This window comes from Podarcis raffonei, chromosome 12 (genome assembly GCF_027172205.1).
Source record: "Podarcis raffonei isolate rPodRaf1 chromosome 12, rPodRaf1.pri, whole genome shotgun sequence".
NCBI classification, from domain to species: Eukaryota; Metazoa; Chordata; class Lepidosauria; order Squamata; family Lacertidae; genus Podarcis; species Podarcis raffonei.
Window position 1 is genome coordinate 19,119,024 of NC_070613.1, and position 9,387 is coordinate 19,128,410.

Below are 9,387 nucleotides of genomic sequence, written 5' to 3' on the forward strand. Positions count from 1 at the left end.
TGCCAAGTAGAATAAGTACCGTATTTTTCTGTGTATAAGACGAGGTTTTTTGCTTTAAAAATTAGTTTAAAATTGGGGGTCGTCTTGTATATGGAACATGGGCATCTGAGGGAATTTTTAAAACATTTAAGCATATGTCCGGGAGTTTGGCTTGGGCGGGCTGAGGCGATCCCTCCTGCTGCCACCCCCCTTCCTCCCCCCCGCTTCTGGGCTGCATGCTGACGACTGGCTCTCCTGAAGCCCCCACTGGCTTGACCACTGGATTGAGAGCAGCTGCCGCCGCTGAGAGATACCTCAGTGTACCTCTCCTTGCCCTTCTTTTTTTCCTCTTCCCCCTCAAACTCCCACCCTGCCCCCAGCCTGCTCACCACCTTCCTCAGCTCAGTTTGCTTGACAGCATGGCCGGACGCAGAGCGGCCGCTGCCTTCCCCCTGGTCTTCCTTGGAATCCTGCTTGGGAGCCTGCTTCCCCACAGCAGGAGTTGCCACCGAGGGGGAGCGTGTGGTGCCCCAGTCGCTGCCTTTGCTTCTGTACCACCGTGCACTGCAATCACCTCCTGCTGGAAACTTTGAGGGCGATCGCCCCAAAAAAGGTCAACAGCTTGCCGCCGCCAGTCATCCAGATTTTCACTTCTATTTTAGGGTTTCGCTTTCTTAATTTGGGGTTCAAAAAAATAGGGGTCGTCTTATACCTGGGGGCATCTTGTACATGGAAATAGACGGTAAATCTTGTTTCACTGTGATTTAAAAGTGTAGTTCTGCTAACAGTTTGGATTTCCGAAGCAATTTGGACTTTTTAAAAATGCAGATAATGGGTCCGCAAAAGCTGAAGTATTTCCCCTCCAAGGTTGCCAAAAGAAGAAAATGCTGGGGAGAGGGAGAATTGTTTTGTAACCGACAAGTCTAGCTTCTACCGTATTTTTCCCTCTATTACACGCAGATTTTTTCTCCTAAAAAGTAAGGGGAAATGTCTGTGCGTGTTATTGAGCGAATGTGTGGTCCCTGGAGCTGACAAGCGCGAGTGAAGGCAAAAATCAGGCAAATATCAAATCGTCCGGAGAAGGGAAGCCTTGAAAGGAGGAAGCTCTGCCTCAGGGTCTTACTGCCCACCCGCTTCTGTTTCCTTACTGTGTTTGCTCAAACGGAACAAAGAGCAGAGAAAACCCCTCCCCTCCAGGCAAGCAGAGTGGAAAGCAGAGTCCTGCCTTCTAGTTCCTCTCCGTGCGTCTGGGACTCGAAGGCAACATGCAGGTTGGGGGGGGGGAGAGAGAGAGAGCTGGCTGGCTTGTGGGGGGGGGGGACTTTTGCCTTCCTTTCCTCCCTCCGGTAAAACCCCTCTCCTGCATTCTTAGCCAGCTGCCTCTCTGCACACCCCTTTCGGCGCTCCTTATCCTTTCTATGTTTTTCCTTCCCTCCCTACTTAAAACGTGGTTCCAATCACGGATCCACATGGATCCTCAGGATCTTTGCATTGAGTCACCCCAAATTCACCATCAGATCACATAGCAATGATCTGATGCAAAAACAGGGCTGCAATGGTGCAAAAACATGGTTACAAAGCACGGATCCACATGGATCCTCAGGATCTTTGCATTGGGTCACCCCAAATTCACCATCAGATCACATAGCATGTCCATGGCTACAGCCTGCACCAAAAAAATCACGCACCCACTGTTGCCTGGGGCTGCAATGGTGCAAAAACGTGGTTACAAAGCATGGATCCACATGGATCCTCAGGATCTTTGCATTGGGCTACCCCAAACTCACCATCAGATCACATGTCTGTGGCCGCAGCATGAAGCACAAAAATGATACATCCACTGTTTCATTCAGAATTTTTTTTTCTTGTTTTCCTCCTCTAAAAACTATGTGCGTGTTATGGTCAGGTGCGTGTTATCGAGCGAAAAATACGGTAATTGGAGGGAATTATATCACCAGGACTATTCAATCACAGCACCCCAGCTCTGCTTCCTTTTGTACTTTGCATGCTGATTGCAGCATCTGGGCTTGACGAGGCAGATGACCCTCACCTGCTCCAAGCCTCCTCCAGCTGAGGAATCACACGCCACCTCCCAGAGCTAGCAAGCTCCACCCAGTCAGTTAGACAGATGGGCTCTGGGCCCTTGCCTGCCTCAGGCTCCTGGAGCATCACTTCCGCTGCTCCCTACACCTCAGAGCCTGCTGTGTTTGTGGATAGAGGAGCCCCTCTGACTCTGCTGATGGGGTCTGCTGCTCTGGTTCCTGTGCATTTACCCCCATCCTCTGTCACCCTGTGAGTACTTCCTTCCCCATCCCCTGCTTTCCTCAGTGTGTCCCAGTCCTGTTCACACCTCCCACTAGGATCTTCCTCCCTGTTGACCTGCCAGTTCATGAGTGACTCACTGTATTTTTCCGTGTATAAGACAATGCTTTTTGCTATAAAAAATAGGCAAAAATTGGGTGCCATCTTATATACAGATAGTGAATGCAGGGGGGTGGGACATGTGATAAATGGCAGCAGCAAGCAGGAGATTGGCAGCTGTGATTGAGCAGGTGATTGGTGGCTGTGGCAAGGCCTGCTGGTGATTGGCTGTGGCTGCGGCAATTGGGCAGGCGATTGGCAGCTGTGGCAAGTTGGTGGCGGTGAGTGGGCAGACCGTTGGCTGCAGCGGGGTGTGCGATCGGCAGTAGCCGTGGCAAGCGATTGGCAGTAGCGGGCAAGTGGGTGAGTGATTGCCAGAAGTGACCTCCCCCTCAAAAAACTAAACAACTTAATTTCTTAATTTTGGGTTTAAAAATATAGAGAGCGTCTTATACATGGGGGTGTCTTATACACAGAAAAATGTGGTAGGTAAAATCAATAACAAAAGGCTAGTCCCTACCCAGAGTTTTATAGTCTAGATCATACCACACAAAAGGTAATTGGGATGAGAAGGGAAAATAAAAACAAGCGAACTCAGGCAGCCATTCTTGAAGTTATGTACAGTGGTACCTCCGGTTAAGTACTTAATTCGTTCCGGAGGTCCGTTCTTAACCTGAAACTGTTCTTAACCTGAAGCACCACTTTAGCTAATGGGGCCTCCCGCTGCTGCCACGCTGCCGGAGCACAATTTCTGTTCTCATCCTGAAGCAAAGTTCTTAACCTGAAGCACTATTTCTGGGTTAGCGGAGTCTGTAACCTGAAGCGTATGTAACCTGAGGTACCACTGTATTTCTTATATTGACCAGTTCAAATTGAGGCAGTTGAAGGAGTGTAGGAGCCCAACGGAGTCCGTCTTTTAGCAGAGCTAATGAAATTTCCCTAAGATCCGTATTGTACATGTTAGCCAAAGTGCCTCAAGAGGCATCTGGCATGTTTTATTGATTATAATAACTTATCTGGAAGCAGGTCTTTGTAACCATAGAAACAGAATTTTCTTTAATGCTGGCAGCATCTTTGGGGAAGTAGTCAAAGAAGGAGCAAGCTGATTAAATTATTTAAGAACTAAAAAGCATTTCTTTCGTGGCCGCCTCTCTTCTAATTGGAGACGGTAAATAATGGATGGGAACAAAACACTGAGCCTTGCAAACTGCTAAACTTTCTCCAAAAGACCTTGAAAGTCCCTCAGTTGTGCTAGATCTTTAGAATACTATCTCTAGGCTACAGCTGAAGCCTGTAGTGAAGGTGAGCAGAGGTGTCCAGTTCCCTTCCCTGTTGGGATACGGCTGCAGTACCTGTAATAATAGCATGGCAGATAAGGGAAAAAGCAGCTGAGGCTTTTCCTGGCATGCTAATGCTATGACAGGGAAAAGTTTGAGATGCTCAATTCTCTCCAACCGCTTAAGATTTTTTATTACAAACATTCTATAGATTTTATTAGATCAATAAGTTTGAGGTGCGCTTGCTGTGCTGGCCAAATGTGGCTGAGGGGGAAATTAGTTGCTGCAGCAGTTTAAATTCTAATCATGTCAAGTCTGCTGTAGTTGAATCTGCTGTCCTTTGGAAGGAACCCTACAACCTCTACTCTCTCAGAAGCCACTGCAATATTGGGTGGAATTGCAGGCCCAAACACCTTGCTTTAAGACACCTTGCTGGTGTGAAATGTGGCTGTATCTAATGAACACAATGCATTCCTTCCACGCCTGCTGTGGTGTGTAACTTAATACCCTGGGTTGTATCTAATGTAATCATCCTGTTAGTGCAATGACTTTGGCCTGTAGAATGGGATGTCTTCTTCCTCTCCATCTCCATGTGACTTCCCATATGCTCTGGAGGAATGAAGGAATCCTTGAGCAGATTTGGGGAGGAGGCAGACACTTGGGGAAAGGAGAGCAAGTCCCATTGTGCAAGCAGAATATGTTGCTCTAATGGGACGACTCTGTTGGATATCGCGCTCTGATTCTGCCAACAGCTGACTTTGCTTCTACTGTGGATCTCGTTCAGAGACGGATGCCAAAACTGAGCAAAAATGTGTGTCAATTAAGTAGCAGCTGTTCTGCTTGCTTCATATTGGAAATTGGCACTTGTGACCAAAAGGAAGCATAGCACAACTTTCAGGGCAGTGCTGTCTAATATTTTATTCATTTAGCATTCTTGTATCCCAGTCTTAATTAAAATACAGTGGTCCTGCAACTTACACAGAGGTTCTGTTATGCTGGGGAGGGGTGTCCCTATGCAAATGCAAAATTGTTCAAAGTCAGGAACCCCAGAACTGACCCCACCCCACCCCAGTGGGGGGCTACTTACCAGGGTCTGGGAAGGTTGTGGGAGGGCTCTGGGAACTGCGACCTTCCTAGAGGCTGGTAAGGAAGGCGCCACTAGGCTTTTGGGGAGGTGGTGCAAGGGGTCTGGGACGCTGCCAGATGAAATGATTAGAACATTGAATTCCACCCCAAGTATGTCAGTGCATATTGATGTCTTAGGAAAATGTTCAGTCAATATCCCTGCAATTTGGAAAACTCTTACTAAGTGGACATTCTAAACAAATGTATTTCAAACCATGGGAATAAACACACACTGCAGATTGCTGATACATCCCATTGTGTGTGGATTGGTACTGTTTTGGCCACATGAGTACTGGCACTCTGAGAACTTACATATATAAAGATATTTGTGTCAGCCATTGCATTTTTGTTTGCTGAAACATTGGGATGTGCTAGTTTCTGCACAAAGATGGCAGGTCGCATGTTTTTTCTCACTCTGCATTGAGTTTACACTACATCGTCAATGCATAGCAAACATCCTTTCCAGACACAACTAGTGTGACACATTTCAGCTGCTTGTTAGTTTCAGGCTTTCTGTATCTCGCCACATTGATCTCTCTCTCTCTCTGTGTGGTTAAATGACAAAATCAAATGAGCCACTGTGCCCTGCATGGTGACTGAAGGCCAGTCCTGCTGCCCCAACAGCATCACCCCTTGAAGGGAATGAGCACAATGGAATATAGTGGAACAGCCACTCAAGCATGTTAATCTTTGCATCAGGTCACTGAATGGAAACAAGGCAAGCATTGTTCCTCTAGGGGACAAGAAGAGCTTGGAGAGAAATGCAAGGAATAAAGATCAAAACCAAAGCATGCCCACTTGGGAGAGGTGGCAGAAAGGAAAATAGCATGCATTTTTCTGTGTGGTTTTTTTAAATATAAAAAAAATCATCCTGAGGGTTGTACAGCTCTTGCACTACAGTACTGGAATGTATTACTGGAGCGCATAAAAAGCCATTTGTTAATATTTTCTGTGTACCCATTTGCAGAAGTGAGCAGCTGCTCATCAATGCCTCTTGGCATTGTCTGGAGGAATTAGCTATGCGCTAATTCACACTGCTAAAGAGTTAACAATTAACTGCATGGCTGCTGCTTTACTACTAATTCACCATGTGCAAGTTTAGTGCTGCAGCACATTGGAACATGTGGTGTGTAGCTCAGTGAACTAGCATTCAGTGCAATATTGATTATGAACTTGAGGTTCCCTGTATTAAAGGTATGATTTGCTTCCTTGATTTTCTGTCTGACACAGTGGCACCAGCCTAGGGTGGGTCTGCATATGTGTGCCTTTTTAAAAATGCTAATAGAGATGATTGTCAGAATAACCTTTAATTGCTGCTGTGAGAGATTAAATAAAGAAAGTACTTTGACCCAGTATTGCTGGTTCAGCTACCTTGTAGGCAGGATCTTTCTCCCACATCAATATGCTGAAATTGATAGTACACTCCTATGTATATCTGCTCATAAGTTGAGTGTGTATAAGACTGTGACCTACGTGACTTGAATAGGTAAAAATGCAACTTCTGCACTTTAAAGTATTCTAATTTTCAAGGTACATTTCCAAAAGAACTATGATGGAAGGTATGAGTAGGGTGTTGGAAGGAGGTGAGGTTTATTGCTAGAAAAGGAAAAGAACAAAAGTTGGTGTGCATTGTTTCAAAAAGCCCTTTCTTCTATACATGTGCTGTTAAATCAGTAATATTTTGGTTGGGAAACCTTAACACCTGTCCACAAATTATTCTAATGTAGGGCTGGCTAATCTCTGGTCCTCTTAATGTTGCTGAACTCCAGCTCCCACCAGCCCCCAAACAGCATAGATAATGGTCAGGGATGAAGTGCCTTTAACCACGCAAAACTTAGGGCATTTGACCATAGACTTGTGGCAACTAAAATATAATGATCACCTATATGCACGACACTTTTCTGTCTTAAAATCAACACAAGGAGACACCAACAGAAGTGGAAGGAGGCAGGAGTAAAAGGGGCAGAAGTATGTAATTATTTCAGCTTGCAGATAGCCTGCTATAACTAAGCCAAAGGATGTTGCCTTGTGCTGGAAAGCTTTGACAAAAACGCAACTGTTGATTCATGGGTAGGCAAACTAAGGCCCCAGGGCCGGATCCGGCCCAATCACCTTCTCAATCCTTCGGACAGTCCGGGAATCAGTGTGTTTTTACATGAGTAGAATGTCTGCTTTTATTTAAAATGCATCTCTGGGTTATTTGTGGGGCATTGGGATCCACCCCCCCAAAATCTAGTCCGCCCCCCCCAAGGTATGAGGGACAGTGGACCGGTCCCCTGCTTAAAAAGTTTGCAGACCCCTGACTTGATTTGTAAGCACAGCCATGCAAAACTAAAACAAACCATAGCAGCCAAATATCTGGTCTTACCCATATATTTTTTAAAAAAAACTTACATAGTTTGTGTTATATCCCTGTGGGGTCAGCTTGTTAATATTATTTATTAAATTTGTATGCTGCGATATATACCTGCAGGTCTCAGAGTTTGGTGATGATTCTGCAAGGTAGATTCTTAAAGCCTCTGAGCGTAAAGCACATTCTTTGTAAACTTCAACCAAAAAAACCCCCACATTGGGCTGGATCACACCAAGTTGCACTGGGGTCCCATTGAAGTCACTGTGAAACATTTGCTGTGTGACTTAAATGAGGCTTAAGTGCAACCAGCTCTTTAACCCTCTGCTGGAGTCTTAGAATTGTAGAGTTAGAAGTGCTCTGAATTTAAAAGTGACATAGATAGTATGAAAATTGCTTAACTACAAATAAGTGTGCTTGTAATGTACCTGGTTTCAGCAGACAAAGGATGAACATGCAGTAAAATTGAAAGCGTACTCTTGGCCTGAAATTTTTGGTTTGCGCTTACGTAATTTGTATTGTATTTTAAAATCCCACCACATGGGGGAGCAGTTCATCAGCAACAAGATCTGACCAGCTTGGCAGGGAGTGGAATGTCCTGCTATTGGCTTATTCTGTGCTGCGCAAGACTGCAGTTCTGCAGACTCTTGAAATTCTACTTCAGCTTTGCACTGGATTGCCATGGGCTATCCTGTTGATTCTCTGTTGCATGTAATGATGAATACTTTGTGCTCATTGACTATATAACCACATCTTGAATTAACTAGGGACCAACTTGCAATCAGTCTTTAAAACCAGCAAAACTAGTATTCAAAACATAAAATTGAAAAGTGGCACATTTGATTTAATAGATTCCTATGTTCCTGTGTGTAGTGATTCAATAGCATGTGAATATGTGTTTGTGACAGGGATGCGGGTGGCGCTGTGGTCTAAACCACAGAGCCTAGGGCTTGCCGATCAGAAGGTTGGCGGTTCGAATCCCCGCTACAGGGTGAGCTCCCGTTGCTCAGTCCCAGCTCCTGCCCACCTAGCAGTTTGAAAGCACGTCAAAGTGCAAGTAGATAAATAGGTACCGCTCCAGCGGGAAGGTAAACGGTGTTTCTGTGCGCTGCTCTGGTTCGCCAGAAGCGGCTTAGTCATGCTGGCCACATGACCCGGAGGCTGTACGCCGGCTCCCTCGGCCAATAAAGCGAGATGAGTGCTGCAACCCCAGAGTCATCTGCGCCTGGACCAGGGGTCCCTTTACCTTTAAGGGGGCTGTGAATAAGTGTTTGGACAAGAGGCCTGTGTGTGACAAGGGGGAAGAAGAAGAGTTTTGGATTTAATATCCCACTTTATCACTACCCTGGGAGTCTCAAAGTGGCTAACATTCTCCATTCCCTTCCTCCCCCACAACAAACACTCTGTGAGGCGAGTGGGGCTGAGAGTCTTCAAAGAAGTGTGACTGGCCCAAGGTCACACAGCAGCTGCATGTGGAGGAGCGGAGACACGAACCCGGTTCACCAGATTACGAGTCTATCGCTCCTAACCACTACACCACACTGACTCTCCCACCACACTGGGAAAGTGTTTGGGCAGCCTATACATACTTTATTTAGGAAGACTAGTGATTTTGTCTTCTCCACTGTCTATAGATAAGCGGAGGAATGCATATTAGGAAAATTAAAACAGATGAATGGATAAAACTTCGTTGACAATGGAGCTCTGAGGGTATACTTAGTGCTGCATTCAGAATACCTTCTGAATGCCAACATGAAAACAGAGATTTAAAGGCCAGAGCATCTCAATCCTGCATGCTTGTGGACATCTCCTGCCTCCGTGCCTACACAAGCACGAATGATATTTTCTGTGAAGTTCATTATTATTGGTTTGCTCGGGGGCATGAAAAGAATTGCAACCCTCTTTACATATTTAGATCTGTTTTTCCTTCACAGATAGTGATCTCAAGGGGGGAGATGGTTGTGATGGTTGCAGCAAGCTAAATGCCACGTGGCTTTTGCCTAGGTAGGGTGTTTTTCCTTCCCAATGCAAACATTGTTCTAAGAATGCCCAATTAGGGTACTTTCTGCTTGAGTCAGGTTTTGAGGTTTCCTGCATCAAAGCCCAACATCCTTCTCTGTTGCACTGCACTAAATGCCTTCCATAGTGGTCGTTTGCAATCACTTACACCCACCTGTTGCTGTACTAGATGCCATACAAAAGCTAGGAAACATTGCCCTACCTGCAGGCATCAATTTTAGTAAATACAGCACACAAGGAAAAGCAGTTTGGGGAAGGGGGAAGAAAGGAGAGTAT